This window comes from Rattus norvegicus, chromosome 7, assembly GCF_021556685.1.
Source record: "Rattus norvegicus strain SHRSP/BbbUtx chromosome 7, alternate assembly SHRSP_T2T, whole genome shotgun sequence".
NCBI classification, from domain to species: domain Eukaryota; kingdom Metazoa; phylum Chordata; class Mammalia; order Rodentia; family Muridae; genus Rattus; species Rattus norvegicus.
This window is the reverse complement of record NC_141540.1, coordinates 140,830,877-140,843,194: the sequence shown is the minus strand read 5'-3', so window position 1 is coordinate 140,843,194 and position 12,318 is coordinate 140,830,877. Positions and strand designations below refer to the sequence as shown.

The window sequence follows — 12,318 nt, the reverse complement described above, 5'->3', positions numbered from 1 at the left end:
GGTGTGGTCCTAAGAGGACAAGAGGAAGGATCCTACCAATGTCAGCATTCTGACACTTTTGTAATACTGGGAAATGAGGCTGAAGGTAGCCAGGGTCCTTACTTCCTCCTTTTTAGGCTTTATTTGTTTTTATTTTATGTCTCTATGTGAGTGCCTGCACTTACATGTGTGCACACACGTATGCCTAGTACCCTATGTCCAGAAAAGAACAGGAGTTCGGGCAGGTGGCAGGACTTAGAACCAAAGCTGGACCCTCTGCGAGAGGTTCTCACCTACTTAACTCCATCCACACCGCTGAGCCAGCTCTCCAGCCCCAGTCTACATCACTTCATGTAAGTGCATGTCAACCTAAAATTATCTCAAAATAAAAGGTTTAGTTTTAAAATTTATGAAACAGAAATTAAGAGAATGAAACACAATCATCTCAGCATTCAGGAGGTCTTAGTCCTGATCATCTGAGAGTTCAAGACTGGCATGGTCTGCACAGCGAGTCAGGAGCCCACACAGAGTACACAACGAGGCCCAAAGCAGTAGTAGACAAACCGAGTTGTTCACAAAGCTCCAGGCTCTCATCGGCTTCTTGGAATCCTCCCTCCAGCACTCAAGAGAGGTAAAGGAGATCTGGGAGAGGGGAATATGGAGCTTGCTCTGAGAAATGTAGCAGAAACATGACTGAACAGTAAGGGAGCTCACTCAACCCCACCGGGACTGTCCGAATGGTAGACAGGGTGGAAAGGGAACTTAATTCACAGGAGACACACAAGCTTAATAGTATGACGCCTGGGCTAGACGCCCATAAGGGATAAGGAGGTTCGTGTGGGCAGACAAGGTCAAGGGAGTACAGTGCTGTGCAGGCTGCTGCAGAGAAACCTGATAGTGGGGGAAGAGTCCAGCCAGAAAGAGGATGGATGGATGGATAGATAGATAGATAGATAGATAGATAGATAGATAGATAGATAGATAGATAGATAGATAGATAGATAGATAGATAACGCAAGAGAGCAGGCGCTGTTCTGAGAGAATGCATGCACAGGGTGGGACTGGTGGGATAGCGAGTGATACTCAGGAAGAACTGTTGGGAGAGGCAGCCAACCGTCTTACAGAAGAGTCCAAGGGGAAACATTGGGCTTTGCTGACCCACACATGGTCGTGTACACACACACACACACACACACACACACTTGTCTTAACATTAAAAATGCAAAAGTCAACTTGGCTCACACATCAGGGCTCACTGTGGCTACATGCCAGACCTGAATCAGTAGCTTGCTTCACTGATCCTTGATCTACGAGGCAAGCAACAGGAAGGAGGACCTGTGTAATGACGTAAGCTAAGCAAGGACATGAAGGAGAAATGCTGCCTTGATACAGGGAGCACCAGGAAAGAGAGCACCAGGGAAGGAAAGGAGCACCAGGTGAGTTAAGAAAGCCTTAAAAAGAAGAGAAGAGAAAGAGCCAGGCAGCGGAGACACACTTGCAATTTCAGCACTTGCGAGGACGAGGCAGGGGGATTGAATTCAAACAGGCTGGACTGTATCCCAAGACCAGTCCCACCAGCCAAGGAGAGTGGTGAATGCCTGTAATCCCTGCACTTACAGGACTGTAATTTTGAGGCTAGCCTGGGCTACATAATGTTTTGGGAAGACAGAAGGGAGGGCAAGGGAGAGAGGAGGAGAGATATATTGTAAACTGTTAAAGGAGAGCAGAGACCGAACTGTAAGCCTTGCTTCACTATTCCAGAAGGAACACTCTAAATGACGGTTGGAGAAGGGCAGAGGAAGCTTCTCAAGGACCAACTTCCATCATTCCCATAAACAAATATTTGCTACGATCCAAAAAACCAGAGGTTCTTCCTACAAACAAGGTTAGTTCCTTGGCCTACTTAGGCTGCCATTTTCTACCTCAGAAGCAGCCTGCCTCATACACACCATGCAGGCAGACGGAGGCACTTGCAAGAAGACTTGTTTTCCCGCCTGGCTCTCTAAAGTCTTTTGCCAGGATCCAGGCCTGCCAGGTACAACACCTCTGCCACGTCTTTGAAGCCTCAGTGGTCTACCCAGGAGAGGGACGAGGCTGATTTGGCCAGCAATATGGGAAGACAGACGGCTGTCCCTACCTCATGTGTGTGAGCTGTGCTGGACTGAGGTTGGGGCTTACACAGCTTACACCTCCAATTCTGCACAGCTGAGCCAGGGAACACTCTGCCAATCACAGTTCAGTTAGAAAGCCAAACTGTAACACCGAATGGCTTCCTTTACCATGACCATGACCACCACCATGACCAGGAGAAGAAGCAACGCGGCAGAGCCAGGGATGGCCATAGTGACTTGTGAGGGCAGCCAACAGCACAGGCCCCAACAAGTGCAGGAATGAGACGGTCAAGAGAGGTTCCAAGAGCTGGAGAGGACTCTGACAGAGGTGCACTCACCCAAGGCCTCGTCAACAGCCTTCGACAAGAAACGCCTTTGGCAAGTGCCAGTCTTTCCACGACAAGCTTCCTGTCAGACGGTCATCTCTAAGGTGTCTGCGACAGAACAAACCCTTCATATTTGTTTACAAAATGACACTGGCAAGGCGCGCCAGCGTTCCAGACTGCAATCAGTACTGCATGCTGCATCCGCTTTCAGACTACAAGATCTGGGGGAAAGTTCCAAGTTCTTACTATCATTAAACACAATCAAGAAAAACAAAACGTAATTCTAGTCATAAGAAAAACACATCTTCAAAATGCCCTCCAGTTACTGAAATATGAGCCATAAATATTTATCTTTGGTTACTTTAAAAACACTTGAGAAGCCATTTTATTTGAAAGAATGAAGTTTTGCCTTCATGTAAAATACCTCAACACTGTCACCATAAACTAGGCTGTGCCATTTTTAACCTGAGAAAGGGAAAGTACATATTCTAGAAAAAGGGAAGCTTCCAAGACTGTCTCCTGTCTCACTCTGCCAGTCTCAATGACAAGTGTGGGATTCCACTGAGAAAAGAAAACTTCCTTGACTGTTCCTCCTGGGGCCAAGGCTACCCTCAGGCTCTAGCAGCTCCAGCTCATCTCTGCTACTGTTCCCAAGCTGTGGGGTAGCTCACCAAGGGTAAGGTCACACAGGCCGTCTGCAACGACAGTGTCCCAACACTGAGCTGTGGACAGCAGCAAGAAATGGGACGGAGAAAGGCTGAAGCAAGTGACAGGCCTCGCATTGACTGTTCTCTACACTCCCTAAACACTCAGCACAGAGCTTTGGACGGGCATCCAGCAGCTATCTAATCAGGGGATAGAGGGCTAATGCATCTGGGTGAGCAACTGAGATCTGCTTCATTGGGATGATGTGCCAATAGTTTGCACTAGACTTTGCTGGAAGCCTTCAAGGATATGAACTACTCAATCTGGCCCAAATGACAGCATGCAAGGCTGCAGCATTGTGTGTGAGCACTCACATACTGAATGGCACATGCCTGTCAGTCTCTGAGCGCCAAAGAGCATCCTTTGTTTTACCACTCCCTCCTAGTCAGGATGCTCACACTGGGCATATTCTCAAGCTCTCAACTGTCTCTTGGAGCTGCTCAGATCTGATTTAATCCTCTCCATGAGAATCACAGCACGAGGGTCTGGATCACTGAGCTCCATGAAAAGCAGGCACTCTGGGAATGTTCATTATGGAAACGAGCACCAGGACACCGACGGGTTTGCTGTTACTCTTGATTTCATTAGCGTGATGGAGAATCTGTAACCAATATTTTAAGCAAACTAAGTGAATAGACATTCATTTTACACAAATGATTTATTAGACCAACTGGAAACTGGCCAAGATGAGGTGGAAAGGAGGTGACTCAGAAGTGACAGCTTGTCGCCCTCAATGTCTTCCAAATACAGCCTGCCTCCTGCTCACCCTTACCCATCAGATCTACTGGGCGGCCTTTGCCCTTGGCGTCAGGAAACACTTGCTGAGTCAAATGTTACAAACCATTCCATAGCACAGTCACAGATTTAGCAATCCCCAACTCCCTCCTCTGCAAATGATTTCAGTTCCTCTTCTTGCAAATGATTTTTCTAGGAAATACATCTTAACTTTGCAATGTAAATGTAAAAAAAGCCTACTTTTTTTTTTTTTTAATGTATGTGAGTACACTGTTGCTGTCCTCAGACACACCAGAAGAGGCATCAGATCCCTTACAGATGGTTGTGAGCCACCATGTGGTTGCTGGGATTTGAACTCAGGACCTTTGGAAGAGCAGTCAGTGCTCTTAACCACTGAGCCATCTCTCCAGCCTGAAAAAAACCTACTTTTTACAAAAGTAATTTTTTAAATTTTTATTTAAAAGAGAGAGTGTGAAGTGAAAGAGAATGGGTGTGCAGGGGTTTGTGGTATGGAAGTCTGGGAGCCAGTTCTCTCTTCCACTGTGGGGTCCAGGGGTCATAGGCTTGCCTGGCAAGTGCTTTTACCTGCTGAGGCTACCTCACTGACCCAAGTACAGCATTTCAAAGAAGGAGTGTACGTTCACTGATGGCTGAGAACTGTAGTCTTTTTTGAAGGGGGATGGTTTCTGTTTGTTTTGTTTTTGGAGACAAGGTTTCTCTGTGTAGCCCTGGCTGATTTTGAACTCACTCTGTAGACTAGGCTGGTCTTGAACTCACAGAGATCCACCTGTCTCTGCCTTCCAAGGGCTGGGTCTAATGATGACTTCACATTGGCATGAAAGGTCATCTCGACTTATACAAGACGACAAACCATCCAGACAGTCTAAGTTTCCACTACAGAACAAATGAAAACTGCTTAGTGCTGAAAACAAGTGACCTAGCTGGGTCACCAGAGCTGCACTGTCAGCACCCATGCAGAAAGCATCCTCAACACGCCTCATGCTGCACTCACAGACAACTTCTCTACAGGGACACTCAAACGAAAAGCTGAAATGCAAACAAAGATGCAGGGTTAAATAAATCCCAAGTTAAAGCTATACAATTAAATGCCCTAGGTTTCAAAGGTCACAGATTTTGATTCCTGCCAAACACCAACCGCGTTCAAGAATCTGTAAAGGTACGGTATCTACCCTCTCCCAGGCCTGGGAAGGTAGCCCCGCCCCTCCTTGGAAGCCCCGCCCCTTGCCGGCCCCGCCCCTTGCCGGCCCCTCCCCTACAGTCGCAGTATTTGCTTCTCACACTCGACTAGCGCTTACCTAGGCACACAAGTCCATTTTCACTTTTTTTAATTAGGAATCAGTTCCTGAGTCTGCCTTCTTTGTGGGCAAAGGCTAGGTCACAGTCCTTTTGCTACCGCTCATTATCTACTAAATAGTTTAATTAGTCAACAAAAGTGTGGTTGAGAAACTGAAGCCAAAACTTCTAAAAATCTTTTGTTTAGAGAAGCTACTCTTGGACAGGCAAGGTGGTGCATGGCTTCAATCCCAGGACTCAAGAGGTAAAGGCAAGCAGACCTCTGTGAGTTCAAGGAAACCTGATCTACAGAGAGTTCCAGACCAGCCAGAGCTACAAGGCGAGACCCTGCTTTTAACTGAAAACACAAAAACAAAGTTTCCACTTTTTCATTAACTTCTTCTATACGCTTGTTTGTTTGTTTGCATGTGTGCATACACATCAGCAGGCCCCGGCATACACATGGTAGTCAAAGGACAACTTGTGGGAACTGGTTCTCTCCTCCACCAGGACCAAATGCAGGGCTTGGCAGTAAGAAAGAGACTTTTACCTGCTGAGTCACCTTATCAACCCCTCAAAAGCTGTTCTTTAAAAGGGAAGCTTCAGGCAACTTCAAGTACTACAAGAAATGAATTGTTGGTGTGTCCATACCTGTATACTTAATGTTGGAGCCTGACACACAAACAGCACACCTAGAACGTGTACTACCAGAGACATGCAAATACATATGCACATGCAAACACACACATGTGCACAGGAAACTCCACAGAGCAAGATTCGAAACAAGATTTTTAAATAACACTTAAAGGAAAGTTTAAAACTCTTTCAATTTAAATGAAGAATTGGAAAAATCTTTTAGACTAGATTTTCAGAAGAATCACGACATCAGACCAACCGAACTGCTCCTATGGGAGTGGAGTGGCACATCCCACCCCCACTGACAGACTTCAGAGTTCAGGAGCAGCAGCAGATGTCCACACACAAGTTCACTATTTCTGATCCTTGGAAATTAGCTTAAAACTTACTTGGTTCATAGTAAATACAAAAATATGTTTTTTTTTTAAAAAACTTAAGGCAGCTATGGTAGTGGCAACATCTGTGATTGTAGCACTTGGGAGGTGACAGTGGGAGGGTCATAAGCTCAAGGCCAGACCAGGCTACAGACCTACTACTTCCAATCACTACCCTCTTCCCCCCAAAAATGGGGCCAGTGAGACAGCTCTGGAGGTGAAACCATTTGCCACACAACAACCTGAGTCCCATCCCAGAAGCTCAAGGATAGCCTTGCCCAAAGTACACACTGCAGAAACAATAAAGATCCTGTCTCAACCAGAAAGAACTGACTCCTGAGAGGTGCCCTCTGATCTCTACACACACCATGGACACGTGTGTACTACGACATGTGCATGTGCTCTCACACGCACACACACTTGAATGAATGAATGAATGAATGAATGAGAAGCATGTTGTCCTGTATTCTTAGGACTGCTTGGACAGTGATGAAAACATGCCAGGCCAAGTGCATCTGTGGTCCCCACATTCAGGAATTTGAGGTAAGAGGGTCATAGATTTATGGCTACTCTACACCTAAGACTGTCTCAATTTTTTTTTTTTTTTTTTGCAAAAGTAAAATCTTCAAATAAATAAACATTTATCTGGGCAGTAGTGGCACACAGCTCTAACCCCAGCATATCTGTGAGTTTAAGGCCAGCCTGGTCCAGGACAATCAAGACCACACAGAGAGAATTTAAGCAGCAGCAGATGTCCTGGAGGGGGGAGGGGGAGACAGACAGACAGACAGACAGACAGAGTGACTGACTGACTGATACTTATATCAATGGGCAAGCTCCACCTGCCACCTAGGAAGGGCTTGAAACCCTAAGCTTCTCAAAGAGCCTCACCTTCACCCAAACCCCTTAAATAACTGTAGAAGGGACCTCACCATCAGGGATGGCAAGATTCATCTGAACATTCTCTCAGATTTGGAAATGTCTGGCAAGCTAACAGGCAGACGACCAACCTTGGTTTTCCATGAGCAAAGTCATGGATCTCATCAAAGTGAAACAACTCTACATCTATAGACAGCTCCATCTCTAGCCTAGCCCTGAACCACAGTAACCACCCTGGTGTTAACTCGCTTCTGCATTAGTTCTACCTTATTAACTCTAAAATTAACAATTGCACCACGCAGGAAACTACCATGCAATTCAAGGACTCCTTCAAGTTGAGAGGGTAGACCTCTGAACTGCACTGCGCCACACACCCACACCACGCCACACACCGTGGCACTCAGCTTACAGGAGAGATGGACACAGAAAGCACGGCCTGTCACACCATGCTGATCCAGGTCATTCATCAAGGTTCAGTCCCAGGTTATTGAGTATGAGGTGTGTGTGTGTATTCATGTATGCATATAAGAATATATGCTATGGCATGTATGTGGCAGTCATTTCCAGGACTCAGTTCTCTCCTTTCACGGTGGATTCTAGGGATTGGACTCAGGCCATCAGTTTTTTGTGACAAGTGCTTTTATCCACTGAGCCATCTTGTTGGCCCTGAGATTAGTATTTTATCAAAGTTATACAAGACTAAAAACAAATACAAAAGTCTATTTCTGGCATTAACCAACAAGAGGCCCACAATTGTCTCTCCCTCCCACCCCCGCCCAACACACATATACCACACATTGCGACAAAAGCTCTGAATTAAACAGAGCAACACATTTCCTTGGAGAACTAAGGAAAACAGGGAGGCAAGCAGAGGTGGGAAGGTAAGGTCCACTGGGACTCACAGTGCATTGCATTTCTTGCTGCTGCTAAAACTATCACGTCCTGGCTTTGACCCTGTAATGGCCTTGTCCTTGTAGCCCAATTCAAAAAACAGCACAGTGGACACAAACTAAAACTGCTGAAATTACCTTGTCCTGGCCCAGGGCCTGAGAAGAGTCCAAGCACAGGTAAATTTCTCTTTCTGTCGCTTCTCCACTCCCAGTTTAAGTTTGGAACACTCAGTCTGACTTAACTGTAGGACATTGGGGAAAGAGACCCTGAAAGCTCAAGCTGTGAGTGACAGCATGGCTGGCCAATCTCCACATAGAAAAGAGCTGGCTGGTCCTCAGCCCATAGGTAGGAAACAGCTCCAGAGAAGAACATACAAGTTGCAAAGCCTGGACACTGCCCGGGCCAGACGATGCAGGCACATGGGCTTCGCCACAATAGCACAGACGGGAGATCTGACATTAGAACCACCACAGGCTAACGTGGACCTGACTGAAGGGTGCCATTGCCTACTGACCTGAAAGGAAAGAACTGGGTGCACACACTTCAGTGGGAAGACGCTAGTCTAACCCACGGCAAGCTCTGAATACATCCTCAGCACTAAAGAGCAGGGAGGGGTTATGCAGAAGTGTAAACTAATATTTTTTGATTTTTAATTTATTTATGTATATATGAGTGTTTTGCCTACATGTATGTCTATGTACCATGTGCATGTTTAGTACCCACAGAAGCTCAAAAAAAGTGCTGAATTTGGAGTTACAAATGACTATAAGCTGCCGTGTAGGTGCTGAAAATCAAACTTAAAACCTTTGGCAGACCATCCAGGGCTCCTAACCACTGAGCCATGTCTCCAGTCCCCTAAAGTACTATTTCTTAAACATTTATTGTGTGGGGTTATAGAGGTGTGTGCCTGTGCCCTGTAAGGTCAGAAGCATGTCCGACACCTAGAGGTGGAGCTTCAGGCAGTGAGTGAGATGCCAGAATGTGGGTGCTGGGAATAGGACCCAGGTTCTCTACAAAACCAATACCTGTGCTTAGCCATTAAGCCATTTCGCTAGCCCTAAAACAGTATTTTTAAAGCATCAATCTTTAGTCAAACTATTACCTTTAATCTTTTAAACTTAACAGTATCACATCTCTTCTATAAAGACTAACTTCCAAATTAGTTTTAAAGCACATGACTTCTTTACTCAGTGGGAGAATGGTAGGGAAGATGAGGGTCTGTCTAATCACCCCATTTCCCGTCCCTTGAACTAAATCACTCCGACACACAATGCTGGAGATGGAAATAATTATACACAGGTTGGCCACACATACTGTCCACTCCTAAGCCACTGAAACTCGCAGGTTGGCCACATGCACCACCCTCTCCTAAGCCACGGTGGGTGCCCCATTCCAGACTCTTGTCTTTCTAAAAAGTAAATCTGGGACCTGAAGAGATGGCTCAGCGGCTGCTCTACCAGAGGACCTGAATTCAGTTCCCAGTACACACACGGCAGCTGTCTGCAACTCCAGTTCAAGGGAATCTGATGTGTTCTTCTTGTCTCTCCATATACATGATGGGTAAATATATTCAGGCAAAACACCCATACACATAAAGAAATAATAATATTCTAAAAGAAGAGAAGGAGGAAGGGAAGGCAATGGTGAATGAGTCTGGAGTGGCCTGGTGGTGTGCTGTATATACCTTTGGTCCCAGCAGTCAGGAGGCACAGGCAGGAGGATCTCTGTGAGTTAAAAAGACTAGCCTGGTCTATGTAGCAAGGAGCGAGGGCTATGTAGTTGTCAACAAACACATCTGGACTGGTATAGTTTTCCAATATTCAGGAGCCTCAGGCAGGCAGCTCACAAAATCACAGGGGCAGGAAGGAGAAGTACATGGAGGGGGAGGGGGGAAGATGGAGAGGGGAGGAGATGGGGAGGAAGAGAATATGAAAGTATCAATCTCAGTTTCCTGCTAACCTAAGGAAAGATGGTCTCTTGGCTAAGTGAAGGAAGGGAGAGGATGTAATAAGAGTCTTTACAACTCTACTTTTACCTCCCAGGAACTCCCAACAGTTCCCTCGGGGAGTAGCTCCCCCAGGCGAGCTACTGCCACAGCTCAGCGGCTGGAGGCAGGGATCACACTCTCCTTGCAGATGTCAGGTATCTAGGAAGCACTGCACATTGAAAAATGGCAGGAGGACAGAACAGGGATGGTGAGCACCCAGGACGGACGGATGTTGATCCTGGATCTGCATGATGCAGGCTTCTCAGCCTGCTCACGCTGTCAGACAGGACAGCAACCCCACACCTCAGCCTGAACAACTGCAGAAGCAAAAGGAATACAAATGACATATAATTTCTAAGTTTCCCAAATGCCTTTTCTTAATCTCTTGCCTTTGCCTCTGTAGTCCTATAAAGTAGAAAGGGACTACTGGTCCCAAATAATAAAGTACTAAATCTCAGCCATTAAAGTTCAACAAACCAGGCAGCAGTGGCTTTTAACCCCTACACTCAGGAGACAGGTAAGCCGAGCCCTATGCATTTGAGGCCAGCCTGGGATACAGATGGAGTTTCAGGACAGCCAGGGCTACACAGAGAAACTCCTTTTGTTAAGGAGGGGTGGCAAGGGGAAAGGAAAGGAAGGGAAGGAGAGGGGAGGGGAGGGGGGAGGGGAAGGGGAAGGGAAGGGAAAGGGGAAGGGAAAGGAAAGGAGAGAGATTAACAATATGTATCATTTAGAGCCTTCCCGCCTCAGTCTTTCTAACTCACAATGTTTATTTTATTTGTGAAAAGCAAATACTTGTTTCCTGCAAAGAAAATGACCTGTCAGCTGAGAGTAGTTAGAGAAAGGGGGCATGAGTGTTGTGTGGCGGCACACAGAGAAGTCAGAACACACTCTAAGCCAACAAGGTTTCATTTCCAGGACTGATCTGCTTTTCCTTGTGGAGCAGCTGAGCAGACACAGAAGAGCCTGCCCTATGGCGATGCAGAGTGTGATTTGCATAAGGGGAGCAGAGCAGCATGGGCTGGGCGGACCTGCAAACTAACAGGAAGCCAATGGGAAAAGACCCTTTGATAGACACTAAGAAACGGAGGGCCCCAGCGTCCAGAGGAACACAGATCAAAGGCAGGCCACTGAAATGAACTCTCAGTGAGCTGGAAAATGTAGGTACTGGGGAAAACTGGGGCTGGAACACTTGAGGTCAAAGGCAGAAGCCAGAGGCAACAAGCAGATAAAAGATGACTAGAGACCAGCCTGAGAGGAAACCTGGAGATAAAGGGCAGCTTGCTCAAGACAGGTTTCTCTGTGTTGCACTGACTGCCCTGGAACTAGCTCTGTAGACCAGGCACACAAACATGCAGGCACAGGCAGGCAGACACACACACACACACACACACACACACACACACCCTGAAGAAACCAAAGCTGTACAATTCTGAAGTGTGCAAAACACATAATTGACATAAATGTCTCCCAGACGACACGAGAAAGCCAATTCCTTGGAGGCAAAGAGTGACTCACCCTATGAAAACCCATGGGAAGGGAGGCCAGATCTCTCAGCCCAGACCCTACCCTACCCTACCCCTTACTGTGGCAGAAGAGAGCAGAGTGGTCTCTAGAAGAGAAACAGAAAGTCCCCAGAATGGGGGGCCCAGCACAGCTAAGAGCAGGTCCAGTACACTGAAACGGACCCTTTCAGAGATGCACCGTGCTGAAGTGATCACGGCAACTCACAGTGACAATGCAGACTGAACAAATCAGATAGGACAAAGGGCACAGTGGAAAACTCTAGAAAACTGGAGAAACGTGATTCAACTGTTGTGCCATTCACCCAGGGGTCAGTCACCTAAGACTCCAAGATGGGCTCATCCAAGAAGGTAAAACAGCAAACAGCTAAGCAGTGAGGGCGCCCACCTTCTCAGCACTCGGGAGGCAGACACAGGCAGAGCTCTGAGTTCAAGGCCTGCCTGGTCTGCATAGTGAGTTCCAGGACAGCCAGGGCTACACAGCAAAAGCCTGTCTCAAAACCAAACAAACAAAGAAAGAAAACTGAACAAAGCCCTGTATGGTATGATGGTCACACAGAAAGAATCGTGCAACTGCAAGAGTCTGGGTCCACATCCATGAATGATACAGAAAACAAATCTAACAATTCCCAAGAAATACATGGACCATGTGAAGGTTTGCTTATGCTTGGTTCAGGGAGTGGCATGATTAGAAGGTGTGGCCTTGTTGGAGGAAGTGTGTCACTGTGGGAGTGGGCTTGGAGGCCCTCCTCCCAGCTGCCTAAGGATGCTCAGTCTGTTCCTGGCTTCCTTCAGATGAAGATGTAGGACTCTCAGCTCCTTCTGCACCCTGCCTGCCTGGATGCTGCCATGCTTCCTGCCTTGATGATACTGGACTGA

General features: G+C 46.8%; 1 protein-coding gene across 8 annotated transcripts in view; it reads right to left on the bottom strand.

Annotated features, from left to right (window-relative positions):
* Dip2b (Dip2 acetate--CoA ligase B) overlaps positions 1-12,318 on the bottom strand; it is a 177,211-nt gene that overhangs the window by 133,565 nt on the left and 31,328 nt on the right.